This window comes from Genypterus blacodes, unplaced genomic scaffold (assembly GCF_046128005.1).
Source record: "Genypterus blacodes isolate CSIRO-AG114 ecotype Tasmania unplaced genomic scaffold, CSIRO-AGI_Gbla_v1 ptg000020l_1, whole genome shotgun sequence".
Lineage (NCBI taxonomy): Eukaryota > Metazoa > Chordata > Actinopteri > Ophidiiformes > Ophidiidae > Genypterus > Genypterus blacodes.
Window position 1 is genome coordinate 325,644 of NW_027466833.1, and position 6,313 is coordinate 331,956.

Below are 6,313 nucleotides of genomic sequence, written 5' to 3' on the forward strand. Positions count from 1 at the left end.
TGTGTGTGTGTGTGTGTTTTCTGTCTGTGTGTCTGGCAGCTCGGTGCCTCGCCTCTCACGCTCTCATGCCAAGATCCCTTTTTCCTGCTGTTCTTTTCTTCTCTTCCTCTTTTTTCTTTTCCCTCCTCCTCCTCCTTCTCCCTTGTTTCCCTCTTTTCGCGTCTTTGCTTGTTTACGTTTCGGCCCGTGGCGGCGGCGTCGTTGGCTCCTTTCCTTCACCCTCTCCTTTCCTCTCCTCTCAGCAGGGCAGAGCTCTCGGGGTTTCGGAGCTCCGCGTCTGTGTCGGGGGGGTCCCTGGAGAGCGGCGCTGCCATAATAGCCGGGTGGAGCGGAGCGGGCCGGCTCACAGGAGGCAGAGGGAATCGCATGCTATGGGGCTTTCCAAACCCCAAACTCCTTACAAGGCCTTTAGAGACGTCTCTGCGCTGCTTTTACCCATATTTGCCCCAGATGACAAACCAATCCAATCATAGGATGAAGGACAAAGGTTGAAGTATGTCTCTGCGGGCCGAGCGGCTTTCTCACATTGATGTTTGGTAGAAAAACAAAAGTCTGTGGCTCGTCTTGCAGCGCCGTAAATATGCAGAACAGAAGTTGTTGAATGTTGGAGGTTTGTGTTACATGTCTGCATTCTTGCTTCGGTTCAGCCGCTTTGATTCGATTCAACCGGCTCTGATATTTCACAACTTCTCTTCCCCTTTTATGAAGAATCGTATATGCTGGGAGTGTGTGTGTGTGTGTGTGTGTGTGTGTGTGTGTGTGTGTGTGTGTGTGTGTGTGTGTGTGTGTGCACTCTCCAAAACAAGAAAGACTCTCCTGAAACAAGATCCAAGCTGTTACAAATCCATATGAAACTATAGAAAGTCAAGTTAAAGAGGCGTGAAACTCATTTTTGGGGTTAATCTCTCTAAAATAGGGCTAGAAATGTTCAAGCAGAGGCTGAAAAAGTGCAGTCCGCCATATTTGAAGCTTCCTTCCTCAGTTTGTTCAGTGCATCAATCTGTGTGAAGCAATCGAAGCCATATTTGTGATAATAATGTCAAACATGTAATCTTCCTTTTACTTATGTCTCTCAGACTGAATGAGTCCAATGGAGTCCAATCATCATGACTTTAAGAGTCAGAGGTTCTTGATAAGACTGTTTTCCTTGGGTGAAGAGAGTTGAAACAGTTGAATCATCTTTAAACCGAATCCAGGGACTTTCTTGGATTCCTGTTGTTGCAGAGCGGCGGCCTGCAGAGGAATCCTGCGATACGGCCGTAAATCTTGAAAGGAAGCTGATAAATTGGAGCGGCGGTGACAGTTGGACTTCCTCCCCTTGGAATGGACTTTGCTCCCTAACCTTGGGAAAGAAGTGCCACGTGCTCGGGAGAGGAGGGATCGGGTCGGGACCGCTGGGTGATGGAGTGCAGAGAAGGAACCAAAGGAGAGAAGACCGCCCCCCACACACACACACACTCCCTCTGCCTCCCATCCCTTCATCTCTGCAGCACTGATGACGAGTGTGTATGTCAGAGGAAGGGAGGAAGAGAGGAGTGATCGACGGAGGAGGAGAAGGAAACATCCAAATCTCAGACAGGCGTGAAGTTCATCCACCGACTCATTCTGCTCCGTACGCAAACACCGACTGGCTCGTACTCCGCCACGGCGCTGTTTGATCGCTGAGAGGCAAAGTCGTACAAAGACTTGGAATGCACACGCTGCGCAAACACGGGAAGAGGCCTGGAAGGTCTGTGTGTGTGCTCTCTCTCTCTCTCTCTCTCTCTTTCTCTCTCTCTCTCTCTCACACGTAAACCTACAGGGAGACTGGTACAACACACTGCAGTCCTGCTTTGCTCGCCCACCCGTCGTTGTCTTTACTGTCCCTCACTCTCACTCAGATGATGGCACAAACATGATAAACACATCCAGCCATTTCACACAAATGAGGGTGTGTGTGTGTGTGAGAGAGAGAGAGAGAAAGAGAGAGAGAGAGAGAGAGAGAGAGAGAGAGAGAGAGAGAGAGAGAGAGAGAGAGAGAGAGAGAGAGAGAGAGAGAGAGGGTGTGGGGTGTTCTACATCTGCTTTTGTTTTTGACAGATGACTGATTATCAGTCACTTTGTTTACATGCACTCAATAATATGTTCCATACTGTGATTAAGTCAAACATGTGATTGATCCATTAACCAGTACAGAACTAACAGAATCCAGTTCATAGGAGTCCTGGGAGTAAGAGATCTACTTTGATTCCTGCTGATTTCAGTCCCATTATGCTGAATTATTTTTGCCTGATTGTATGATTCAAGTTTAAACTATTCCAAGTCCAATTGACAAAAATAGAAAAGGAGGCTGAGGTAAATATACATCCGAGTCTTTTGTTGTTGCCCGGTGCTCGGCCTCGTTCATTCACCCTGACGTCTCATCGCCCATTCAAGTTTTGTGACATTTCAATTTCCAACTTTTGTCATTGCTCCATTGTCTGAATTCTTTTTCCTGTAAGACAATGGTGACAACACCCATATCTCATTCAACCCAGGGCTCGTTAAGTATCCACGGCCACATCAAATGGATTCCGCCTGATAAATGTTTTCTGTTTTGATAAAGCGCAAACGGAGGAGGAACAAACAGGATCTTGGAATGTTGTCAAATCCTGTGGGAGCCCATATCCCTAATGGGGCTTGGTTTAAGTTTTCCAGGTTCCCAGCGAGTACTGACAGATTACTAATCTATCTGAGCCGCTGTTGCTGCTTTGGTGTGGGTCTCTGTCAGGCAGAGGCACAGATTCGCCTGTTTGATCTGCTGGGAAGGAGGCAAATTAGAGCGCAGCCAAATCCTTAGTACAATATCATCGCCTCGCAATTATCGCTTTGCACCTTATTTTTGTTTTGCGTGGAGGCTTCAAAGCCGAGCAGGACGAAGGACCAGAGCTCCTAAATCTCCTCTGCAGGTGAGAACTTTTGGGGTACTTCTACTTCTTCTTATTTTTCTACCACTACATGCGAGACTATCAGTGACTTCAGTTGTGAGCCTACCCGTCGGGCCCACACAGCTGCTCCCTTCTGGTTTACCTTTGACCTATGGGGAGAGGTGGGCGGGGTCAGGAGTCTCGTCCGGTCACGGCTAATCGACCCTGAATCGGTCTGACTACCACCTGTGGCGATAATGGATGTGTGGACGTGTCAGAGGGTCGACCTCTTTGACAACATCGTCCACTTTTGAATGGAACTTGAATTCCCTACATGTTTGCTTTTCAGGTCATTTATGTCTGAACTTGGTTGGAGCCTGCTCTCGGTTGGAGCATTGTGATGATACTTGGCGCTCACTTCAGCTTGTCTGGCCTTTGAATGGATCCATATCCATGGATCCTATCATCTGGAGAACAGTGTTATGATAGAATGAATGAATTGTAAAATCAATTTTGGTCTGGCGCTATATTTCCTCACAATGCCCAGCATGTAACGTATAGTTTCCTGCGTTTCAAGGTAATATCTTATAGGAAAACTCTTTACGAGGCAACAGTGAACACATTTGTATCCGACCCCGGGCCCTGAACGTCACGCAATCGCTCTTGGAGTTTTCTCAACATGTCTGCCAAACGCAATTAATGCCAGTGTGTGTGTCGGCCATCATGTGGACGCAACAACAGCAAAGAGTACCAGAGAAAGTGGGACAATCTAGAAATACTGGAGGAAACTTTGTTCCTTCCCACTTACGTTCCTGGTCTCCACTCGTACTGTTGTGATTCCAGACCAGCAGCTTCTCTGGACGGAGACCAACAGTTTTGGCCGCGACGACCCAGATGTGACTGCTGTGATGAATCGATGCAAGACCAGGGCCGCTGCAACAACATGTCTATTTCAGTCCTCCATTGTTTGGCCTCTCAGTCATCGGCGTGCTTACAGCAGGTCAACAGCCAGTCTCCTGTGTGTGTTACCCACCGCGCACACAAAAGAAAGAGGATTCGCAAAAAACCCCAAAATACGGCGCATGTGTTTCCTCACTCTGCACGTGTACTTCCACCGCCGCGTCACACTGCGCTACTCCCACTTTCCTCTCTTGCTTTCAGTCTGTCTCTCACACACTACACACACACACTGAATGGGAAGTTTTTGGGCGTCATGGCAGCACCTTTCCAAACAGGAGTAAATACCTGACACGCCAACTTGTTGTCAAACGCTCCCAGGTTTGTTGTAGCAGGAGCACTTACAGCAAGATGAAGAGATCAAAGCTCAGAGACGCACTGGACTCGGACGCGCTGCTGTGAACGCCACGAAGGACACCAGCGGCGAACAATGTGGCCATCTGCTCCTCATAAACCCAACATCGATTTACGAGCAACAGTACAATGTCAAGTCTGGGTTTTCAAGGATTTATCAACGAACTGTACTGTTCATCCACAGACTCTAATCAGTCTAATAGGGAGACATTGTTCCTTACTGCTTTGAAGAGTCCATGAGAAGTTTCTCTCAGAATACAAATTTAAGGTCGACTTCAAAATCTGTAATCTCCATATCGATATTCTTCCTGAGCTCTGATGGCGTGAGGTTGTTAAAGGAGCAGTGTGTTGGTAGACGCTGTGGTGATAAAGTGTTGGGTTGCACTCTGTCACCTTTCAGAGGAGATGGAGTCAATCAGTGATATGTGACACTGCCGGCCACCTGTCTAACACCCATAGGTGTCTTCTAACACACACTTACACACACACACACACACACACACACACACACACACACACACACACACACACACTTGCACAAACCCAGCTGCCACAGTGGAGACATGAAGATTAATAGGCCCACCAGCAGAGCGGCCAAAGCACAAAATGTACAATCAGGGGAAGAAAACAAAATGTGGCGTAAAGATCAACCAAGAGATTTGCTTTTTTTTTTAACTGATTTCATTCGACTATAAGGAAATCACACAACCAAATATATACTAGGGTTGATTAGATCAGGAATGTTTGTACAATTAACCCATATTTTCGATGATGATCCGGTTTTACCTCCATATTTGCCTTTTCCTTAACAGGTCTATGGGCCTTTGAGTCCAGACTGAAGTTAAGCTTGCCACAATAAAAGCATCTGAAACCCCAAATAGAACTGTGTTATGTTATAAGGACGGTGATGTCTTGTAAAATCTATTTCCTTTACTGGTGCTGTTCTTCCTTACGGCACCCTGCATGCAAACCTGCACAACCTTCTCTCAGCTACTCCACGTTACAGACGACATCACTCAAGAGATTTCCTGCAGGATTTCCACCCATGACCAACAAAAGCAGATGTTTCAGGGTAAAATCTGGCAGGAAAACATCTAGTTTGCAACTAAACTCATCACTTCAGGCAGAGTAGCCTTCACAGGCTTTTCAACATGTTCCATGGATCCATACGTGTCCGTTCTGAAGTCTGTGAACGTGCTGGAGTATTGCTGTTGGTGTTTCTCATGTAATCGAGGCCAAAGCAGCCCGGGAGGCTGTACATTTGTGGCCTTTCCTCTCTCCCTGCGTCTGCGTTTGCCAGCCCTAGCTACAATACTCACTATTTATAGCCCGTTTGCCTCAGATATTAACTCTCTCCCACGTAGCTCGCCACTTCCTGCCAGAGAGGAAATGTGTGTTTGTGTGCGGTTCAATGACCTTTGGCAGCGTCGAGTAGCCACACTGCTGTTGATGGCAAAGAGATTTGTGTTTCCAGCCTTTTGTGTCAAGTCGAAGGGTTAAGGTGTGAACAGATGTTTAAGCCTCTCACCAGCAGAACACATGCCAGCTTTTACAGCTTCAACCACTGAATTAAACCTTTAGTCCTTCTTTTCTCCTCCTTCGTCTCAAACTGGTTGGAAAAACTGAAGAAGGGAAAGTGACAGCTATAAATACACTTTTTTCCAGGCCAGGTGACAGGTTGCTTACATACACAGGCACAGCACAGCCTCGTATCTATTTTCAGGCCCTTTGAATGTGTGTGTGTGTGTGTGTGTGTGTGTGTGTGTGTGTGTGTATGTTCGTGTGCGTGTTTGGGTGTGTGTGTTTGAGGGTGTGTTTGTGTAATCCAACACCTCCAGGGTTGAGATGTTAAGATGTTTCGCCATCGAAGGGAAAGCAGCAAACTGTCAGGAACATCCTGTTTTGGAGGTAAACACGGTGCAGCAGCAGCCGTGTTTTCCTCCCCACGCTGCAAAAACAATCTGTCTTATCACTTGGATTCAGCGATCAGCCTCCCCAGTGGGGCAATAACAAGGAAGATATCCATTTTTAATGTGTGTTTAAAGAGAGGGACCCGTGTAGAACTGCTTTCAAAGTAGCAGGTGCTTTGGGTTTGTTTCATCGACTTGGACAGACAT